The sequence below is a fragment of the Odontomachus brunneus genome, unplaced genomic scaffold (genome assembly GCF_010583005.1).
Source record: "Odontomachus brunneus isolate Ranch 3 - 2012 unplaced genomic scaffold, Obru_v1 Obru_scaffold_046, whole genome shotgun sequence".
Taxonomy (NCBI): Eukaryota; Metazoa; Arthropoda; class Insecta; order Hymenoptera; family Formicidae; genus Odontomachus; species Odontomachus brunneus.
The window spans coordinates 2,299,677-2,309,672 of record NW_022639496.1 but is presented as its reverse complement, the minus strand read 5'-3'; the positions used below and the strand labels follow the sequence as shown (position 1 = coordinate 2,309,672).

The 9,996-nt window shown below is 32.1% G+C and overlaps 1 protein-coding gene across 3 annotated transcripts in view; it reads left to right on the top strand.

Moving 5' to 3' along the window:
* The first annotated feature begins 1,269 nt into the window (after positions 1 to 1,269).
* Positions 1,270 to 9,996, top strand: part of LOC116844749 (mitochondrial coenzyme A transporter SLC25A42) — a 17,023-nt gene continuing 8,296 nt past the window's right edge. For 2 of the 3 annotated variants that reach the window (XM_032816725.1, XM_032816723.1), the window contains exon 1: positions 1,270 to 1,369. The gene's annotated coding sequence lies outside the window, so the exon portion shown is untranslated. Of the gene's footprint in view, positions 1,370 to 8,842; positions 8,865 to 9,996 lie in introns of those variants that run through there. The other variant, XM_032816724.1, reaches the window with a different exon arrangement.

Sequence of the window (9,996 nt, the reverse complement as noted above, 5' to 3'; positions counted from 1 at the left end):
GGTTCATGACATCTTAAAAGTACTTAAGATGATCTTAAATATAAGATTGGACTATGAATACCGGCCTATAATGATTGCGTTCCAAAATTCACTGCCAGTACTGAAAATCTATAGTTTATGTCACGTATAGAATTTCAGCACTGGCAGTGAATTTCGGAACGCAGCCAATATATGCACAGATAATGGCCTTCTTTACATCATGCACTTGATACGCGTATTAAATAGTAACTTTCTATTAGATAATCTTAATATCGACAATGGCTGCGTTCAGTAGAACAAGTGATCAGTAAGCGCTCAGTGAGCTCTTGCATCCGATTGGAGTATAGTTGGAGATCTAAAAGAATATGCCAAATCATATACAAGAACTCCCTGAGCGCTTACTGATCACTTGTTCTACTGAACGCGGCCAATGCATATCAACGGCGACGTATTCAATCAATACAATATGTTTTAATTAAAATATATATTTAAAATTGAGACTCAAGGATCGGTCTAAGTATGGAAGATTGATTCTCCGCGTACGGTAATCGAAGAGAAAATTTCGATACGTGCGTTTGACATACTGGACATTTTTATCCTCCCACAATCATATTAATATTAAAGTTATATTAATATTTAATAGCACTAAGACATCCGTGCTAGCTCCTTATGTGCCATTAATATTTTACTATTAGTTAACAATATGTTTTGTTGATGAGTATTATACCAGCTTAATATACCGTTGTTTATATATATCGTCGATATTAAGATTATCTAATAGAAAGTTACTATTTAGTACACGTATCAAGTGCACCATGTAAACCAAGTCATTGTCTATGCACAATGCCAGGCAACAGGCAATAGGAACAGAGAATAGGAATTCGGATTGATTAATTATTTCTATTCCCTGTTCCTATTGACTAATGTCTGTTCCTATTTCCTGTTGCTTGGCATTATGCATAGGGCTTTAGCCAATAGAAACAGGAAATAGAAATAATTGGCCAATCCGAATTCCTATTCTCTGTTCCTATTGCTTGTGTCTGGCATTTTGCAAGGGTCTTAAGGTGCCAATACATGGAAGCGTTCCAGCGTCGAGCGTTAAAACGTTAGCCAATCAACGTATCAGGTCCCAGAAATATACTTGTAGTTCTTGCGAAAAGTGGCACGTTGATTGGCTATCGCTTTAACGCTCGATGCTCCCATGTAAAAGCACCTTTACTCCGTGTGACGTCACGAACTGCTGCAGTGTCGCGATCTAGTGGAGAGATCACAGAAGTTCCAAGCTTGAAGTTTTCACTGTCATTTATAGTTGGTTTGCAGACTGTCAGGAGTGTGGACGTATTACGAAGGTCAGTTTGCAGCACGACTTCTCTTGAACGCAGATAACCAGGTTGGTTTAGTCGTAGTATGTTATTAATAACGCTGATTAAGAGTTTCCTCGACGAGGAGGGACAGAATAGACATAATTGTGAGCTTCATTCCTTTCGATCATGCCGAATTCGTTGTTTCTGTCTGATACTTCGTGTCGCCGGGCGATTTTTCGTGCATTGAGAAAAAGGCAAAAATGGAAGAAACAAAGATTCTTCACGTCCTGTACTATACGCGTGTCTACCGTGACCGTGTCTTAGCGAACACGAATAAAGCCAGCGGCACACGGTAATTGTTTTCGTGTTGGATTGCTTGCTGGACGGAAATACTCTGTTTTGATTGGTGCATTTCCTTCAGAAATTAGAACAGAGTATTTTCATCCAGCGAGCACAACCAACGAAAACAAGCATCGTATGCCGCTGGTTTAACATACGTTTGAGTTATTCCGTATGTAAAGCTAAAATCACACGACGCATAATTTCGTGACCTTTGTGATATGCATACTAATCAGCAGCTCACTATCGCACATCAACAATTTATTACATAGATCTTCCAATACACTACAGCATATCGTGCAGTGAACTGAATTTCCGATCTTGCATGTAAAAAAGGATGAAATCGTACATCCTATGATTCTAGCTAACTTCATGCTTGCTTGATTACATAAAGTGTGTCTGGAATGTTTATTAGTCACAGCGCTGTTTTGCACTCATTCGATTCTACTTCGTTGAGAGTTGATTTTCGGCCGGCATCCCCAAATCATCTTATAGAACGTGTATGGTTTGGATAATATAAATAAAGTTCGCCGAGTTTCAGCAGAGATTTATTTTCAGGACATTTCTATCTTAGTTAATTCGCTTCTCCAATTGAGGCACAAAGTTTGTAACCATTTTAAAGCAGTTTGTGACGTCGCTCTACGTCATTCTCAAAAATAACACGTGGTAACTGCGTTATCTCGCGTTATTTTTTTCGACACAACGTTGTCTTTTATTATTTGATTATTCCCCTCACATTTAACTATAATCAATTTTAAAAGCTTAATGGTTAAATCATCTATCATAAACTAGGATTAATGTATGCTGAAAAAAGGGAGAAAGGGGAAGGAAGAATAGAGAGATAGAGTTAAATTTTTATCGCTATTAAGGGATAACAATTTTATTATAAATAATACAAATTTATATCACTATTAGGTGATTATATAATCGAATTAAATTCTTAAATGATCACTGTTAAGTGATTATTTTTAAATTTAATTTCAATTCATCTCTCCATTCTTTCCCGTTTCCCCTCCCTTTCCACTTTTTCAGCATACATTAATTATGATATACAATAGATGATTTAAACATTAAGCCTTAAAAATTGACCAATTACTGTCAAAGCTAACATTTAGTGCAACTGACCCTTTGCTCTTTCGTCGTAAAGTTATTTTTAATTTTTCAACATGCCACGAACGAATTATAGAATCTTTATTGCACAATATAGTAAGTTTGTTATCAATAACGGCATCAAATAGATATTCGGGATACTGGTAATATAATAAAATATAACAGCACAAAAGATATTTTAATAATTATAATAAAAATAAAGCTCTAACACGATTACAAAAATAAATATAAAAATAATTATAATTTGTCTAAGTTTAAATTTGGCAAATATGATATTGGAAAGATAATTAAATTTAACATAAATTAATTTTAAGATAATTAAATTAATTAAAAGGTGATTTTACTTATCATAATTTTTAGTGTAATTTTGATTATCATTCTAATTATTATTACAAGTATTATAAGTAAGTAATTATTATTATATATAACAAATATATAAGTGTTATACAAGTAATTAATTTGTTTAAAGTTAATTAAATTAATTAAAAGTACAACGTCACGCATCAGTCGCCGCGAATTCTTCAGTCTGTTTTTTTTTTTAACTTTATTACGCGCTAATTCTCTCTTTCTAAGAGATATGTATTCAGAGATACATATCATACATGTATGCATAGTGATTAGATACATATATACGATAGCGTGTTGTATTAGCACATTAATAGTAGTTACGGCTAATCGTCGCATGACTGTGCACAAATTAAACATCTGCTGCTGTTTATTCGCCAAGACGCGTGACAATTATCGCATTATGACGTATGAGAAGAAGCTCGAATGCTCGGAAAGAAAGTTTTGAGTGTATTCGGGTGGAATTTTTTCGATCCTTTCATCTATAACAATTTGTTTAATCTAAAATGGCATATTTTTTTCATTTTTTAAGAGATGAATTCGTCTTCCCGTTGCGGCAGAACTTTCAACAGATTCTTTATTTTTAGTTGATTACTTAAATGTGTGTACACATATGTATACATATATTTTTATTTATATATTTATTTAAATTTATGAAATAAAATGAATTAGATACTACACGTTAATCGGTGAAATTTTCCACGTGAAAATATCCGTATTGTTATACAAATTTGAACTTATTAGTGTTATTAGATTGCTCAAAGCGGCTTATTGATTACGTTCAGCAGAAAAAGTAGCTTAATCAGCGTTTTGCGCTGCTCTGTCGGCAGCTTTGCAACTGTTGTAATATTTTCTGAATGACAACAGTGGTTTACGCTTCTCTAATATATTTACTAAGCCGCTTATTTTTCCTAGCATATTGGTTGCATTCACAGAAAAAGCAGTTTAATAAGCGCTCATAGTATGTTATTAATAATGATTAAGAATTGTAACTGATCAGGATTAGAATTAAGAATTAGATTAAGAATTTCCTCAGCAAGGAAAGTACACAAACAGGCATAATTATGAACTTTATTCCTTACAATTATGCCGAGATGCCGTTTGACTTTACTTTTAATATGCTGAACATAGTTATTCTGATCAATTATAATTCTTAATCATTATTAATAACATACATATGACTGTACTAATCTGATTATTTGCGTCCAAGACGCACAGTCGTGCTGCGAGCTGACCTTCGTAACATATTAAGGCTCCTGGCCCCTCGCATTGCCTAACTCTTTTTAATGACGTCAGAAGCGAGAAAATATATACTAAAAATTCCTGCGAAATACATTAAAATGAAAATTATATCCATAAATTAACACTTATAATCCATTAAATTTGTAAGATATTCCGCGCATTCCTCTTTTGCTCTAACAATCAATAATTTGTTGTAAATTAACGTAACATACAATTCATTTTCTTAATCTGTTTCTTCGCCTATTTCTATTCAGTTTAATAAAGTTTTACAATAAATTATTGGTTGTTAGAACAAAAGGAGAGTGCACGGAATATCTTACAAATTTGTTTAATTGATTGCAAGTTTAAGGATAGTTTGCACCTATTCAGACGGTTTATAGCTTAGGTAAAGCCTACTTTGACGATATTGACACTCATTAACTTCTCTTTTGAACCTTTAACCCTACCTTGTCAAAATTTTGACGCTACTTTGACGCTACTCGCTGAAAATAGTTTGAGCTTACTTAGATAATCTACAACCTAGGTGAAACCTATTTTGACGATATTGACGAATTTTGACTTTACGTTGAACCTTGAATTCTATAAAATAAATATATTCTATGTAGGAGCTAAAGCTTCAATAGAGATTCGCAACTGAACCTACTTCCTAAGATCCTACTATTATATAACCTACTTTGACGCTAAAGAAAGCGAAAGCGGAAATTTCAGACATCATCAAGGTCAAAGTAGCAATAAATTATATCGTTAGAAATAAACCTACTTTGCTATCTTAGCTCCTACTGCGGTGTAGAATTCAAGATTCAACATAGATTCAAAATTTCGACTCAGGATACTTTATGGATATATATTTTTATGTCTACGTATTTCCCTGGAATTTTTAGTATGCATTTTCTCGCTTCTGACGTCATTAAAAAGAGATAGACAATGCGAGGGGCCAGGAACCTTAAGAATGGTTACGTTCAACAGGAAAAGTGCTTTGCGCTACACTATCAACAGCTTTGAAACTCTTCGCAAGATTTTCTAATGAACGACATCTGGTAGTTTATGTATTTCCAACATGTTGACTGCGTTCAGCAGGACATAACAGTTGTACGACCGTCTTATGATTTTCTGTTGAACAGTACTAAACGCCCTCAACAGTCGCTATATTTTCTAGCAAACCGAAAGTACGCTGAACTTAAGCGCAAAATTTTGAGCAAGATTAATGCCCCTTAAATACGTATAAAGCACAATAAGCTAACTTGCAGAAAATGGCAACTGCTTAGTAAACCTGTTGGAAAAGCATAAACTGCTGGCGTCGTTCAGCAGAGAATCTTAAAATACTTGCAGAACCGCTTGTAGCGTTTGATTAAGTTGTTTTTTTCTTGTTGAACATTATCACGTTGTCGCTAGTTACGTGTAATAATGTGACGCGGATAAGATGATATTCTATTGCGACATATCATATTCAAGTGATAAAAGAGGTAGAAAAAGAGTTCGCTTGGAAGTTATCACTCCTCTGCAACTGTGTTATTATCCACACGTACATATTCGTATCTAATAATAACGTAATAGATATAAGAAACAAATTATATCAAACAGCTCTATATAATTGGACAGAACTCTCGTTGATACAGAAATACTTTTGGACCAGTCGATCGTACGTGCTGACTTGTAAAATGTGATAACTTAATCGTATGCATATTGTAAACATTAAAGCAGACGTAATCAATGTATGAATACATTTTATTTACATTATAAAGTTACATAAGTCACGACTTATATATACATTTACTTATGATAAAGCTAGAATCACGATTTCATGCTTTCTTACAGGGAGATACCGAGTGATAAATGACGAACAATGACAAATCAAATATTATTTACTTAAATCAGATAAACAATATTTGATTTAAATAAAGAGAATTTAGATTTAAGTAAATATGTTAGTGGCACTCAAGAAATATTTGTTGATTTTAAGGTAATTTTTCCCTCAGTGTAGACGAAGCATTCCGTCCGTAAAATAAAGCCGGAAGTTAGCAGTTTAGAACAAAGTGAGAAAGTTGATTCCTCCTTGTGTTTTCTCATTTTATCGTATAGGAAGAATATGGTCGCTGTCAAGCTGTTAAGTGTTATATATAAGGTGGTGTAGAAGTAAAGAAATAAAATCCTAAATTTTTTTCACATATCACAATATAAAATTGATGTTTTTAATATTTTATGTTGTGTAGAAATTATCATTGCATAAATACAACCATATTTACTTAATATAAACCATATTTACTTTATATTAACGTAATCGTGTCATATTATGATGATTAATATATTTAGTTTTAATTATTTATATGTAAAATTTTGCTAAATTTGTTTATTTATCTGCACGGTATTGGAAAAATACTTTATATTTAAAATATGTGTGTTTGGTTTATGTATATACGTCATTGATGACCAACTCGAAAAATATTGATAGACGATTATACTATTATCATATTTCTTCATTTTGTACATATAGATCTTATATATGCTACTTTGTTTTTCCATGCACTTGTTCTTCCATAGGAAGAAAAACGCGGTTGAATTTATCAAAATTTAGGATACATCAACCAGACTGTTTGATAAAATATAAACGAACCATTTTTAGTTAAAGTAAAAGACAAATTTAACAAATTTACAAGCGTTTTGGTTAAGATAACAAGACAAATTAAAATAATCAAACAATTAATCAAACTAAAAACAAGATTATATTAACATTTTTTATTATATATATTATGAAATGTTATTACTTTTTTAACTGAAAGTTGTTTTTTAAGGTGTTAGTATATGATAATTTTGTTTGAAATTTAATTGATTCGGTATTATATTTAGAACATTCACTTTTTATCCTAATGGGAATTCAAACCTTTCCGATTGTATGTCATCTGTTTATGCACAACGTCACTTTACTGATTGATAGATCCATTATATATTGTTTATCTGTATTGTAATCAGCGTTGAATACATATGATTATAATAATCAGAAATTCTGTTTAATTCAACCAAATCCTATTTAACCAAATATGTCACGTTAATTCAACTGAGGTGTTTTTTCCGTGTGCTAGCAGAAAATATAATTACGTATATGCAAAAATCTTTCTGCAAACTTTTCATATATTTTTGAGCTTTAATTCAATAAGCAAAATGTTCGCAGTATGCTAGCAGATTGGCAGCAAATTTGATCAGCATCCTATAACAAAATCATAGTTATTTTTGTTATTAAATTTTGTATTAAATTTGTGTTTTGGCGATAGGGCCTGTTGGCGGACATTTTGACGACAAAGTGGCGGCAGCAACCGAGCAAATCCTGCCGCCAAATAATGTGCTAAAAGGAATTATCTAATAAAAAATTAATAAACGGATATTTCCGACTAAAATACCGGTGAATTTTTGTATTAAATCAGTAAGCATGCGATGAGAAATATCGATGCATAATTTTTTTATCGGTTTATCTGCTGAAATGTCATTATGATCGGAAATATTCGACTAAATTTAATTGGATATCTTGATCGGATATAATAATTCATCAGTATTTTGATCAGAAATATCGGTTGGTTAATTTTTTATCGGATAATTTCTCTCAGAGCAGTTTGGCAACATTGTAAGATAGAACAGATTTTGTATGAGATTCGCAACTTTCCTGACATTAAAAATTTATAGCAGGCTCTGCGCAGATTTGGTTATCTGTGTATTCAGTTGTAAAGATACTGAAGCATGATTTTCGTCAGTAAAGTAAACACATATGCGATACGTACTAGTTGCAAAACTTTCAAATATACACTGAGAAAAAAACGGTTGAATTGACAAAATCGGCGGTCATCGGCCATCAAAGAAATATTGGATCTATTCAATAAAATACACATTAATGCAACAAAAAGTTGCGTTCATATAGTGATTTTAACGCAACTTATTGTTGCATTGACGTATATTTTATTGAATAGACCCAATATTTCTTTGATGGCCGGTGATCGCCGATTTTGTCAACCGCTTTTTTCTTAGTGTATAAATATTTACGTTAACTGACAACTTGAGATGTTAATTTAAAAAATTGTTTATCGTTTTCGTCACATATTAAGCTCCAATTCGTTATTGCACGTGATTTCAATGTGTAAAAGCATTTGTAATTCTGCGCAACCAGTATACGACATAAACTTTGCAGAAAAAGTCAATATTTTATCAGTAAAGTTTCCAAATATAGCATCTCTTTATATGCATGTTGAGATTGACAATTCGCTGCATAAATCGCTACCGTGTATTGAAAGTAAGTATTGTGTATTGAAAAGATCTGTGCAGTGAATTGAGCGTTGTTGGAAAGCATGAAATCATGCATCATATGTCAACAGATTTATAAACATCTGCCCATATTCGGTTCTGTCGATAAAGTTTGTTGACAATGGTATCGGCGGAAAGCGAGCAGGATGTTCCATTTAAATACATTCGAACGACAGATCCTGTGTCGGTTTCTATTGTCTGTCAGTCTGTCATCATACTCTGTCATCAGATGCTGTTATATTTCTACTAGCTGCTGATAGAGTCTGTATTATCCAAAATTTGCTTTTGCAGGTTTAGTTATCTGAATTGTATGTGTGTGTGTGTGTATGTGCATCACTATGAACTATAAAATTACAATTTTAAACAATTTATCGTCTCATTATTATTTACTTTAGCTTACACATTGTAAATTTAATATTTTATTAAGATATATTATAGGAGATAAATCTGTGAATGTTTTACACGATTATGGACGTTGCAGCTTTGTCTTTTTAGTTGTCTTTTTAGCTTTGTTTATTTAGTTATTAAATGTAACTTTCAGATTAGAATTAAATTATTATCAACTTTAAATTATTGTCGTACTTTCAGATTAGAACAAAATTATTGTCAGTTTTAAATTATTGTCGTATTTTGTGAAAAAGGACGAACATGCGTGTGTTAGTTAATTATGAGTCGAGCTTCAATTTCGGTTTGTCAAAATTGGTTTACCAATGTATTAAAAACATATTATAATGAAAACACAAATCTTTTATATTCTTTAGTTCTTTTACAATTATATTCTAAGATTACATTTACAAATATTCTTAATATTTAAGGAAGAATCTAGAATATTAGTTGTTTTTAGCTCTAGATTTGAAACTGTTAGTAGGTTATGTTCTCTACGTATACTTTTATTTTGTATAAACTAAAACAATGTGAATATGGACATTGGTTGGTTTAACAGGAAAAGCAGCTTGATAAGCATTTTGCGCTGCGCTGTCAGTAATATTTTCTGCTAAACGACACTAGCGGCTTATGCTTTTTCAATATGTTTATTAAATGCTCGCATTTTTTTCCATAAAGCATACTTTTAATACGTTGGGCCATAATAAACATGTTGGAGAAACGTAACCTGCTAGTATCAGCAGAAAATTTTGCAACAGTTGCAAAGCTGCTGGCAGCACTTATGTGCAAAAAACGCTTATTAAGCTGTTTTCTACTGAACGCAACCATTAATTAATTAAAGGGGAACCTGAGGCATAACGGAATGTAATAAGATATGGTCGATAACTTCTGCCATATAATGAAATGTTTTCCGATTATTATTGTGAGAATGTCTCTTATCGCGTATTATTATCAGTTGTCTATTTTTATCAGTTACGTATTATTATCAGTTATTTCGTGTATGTATATA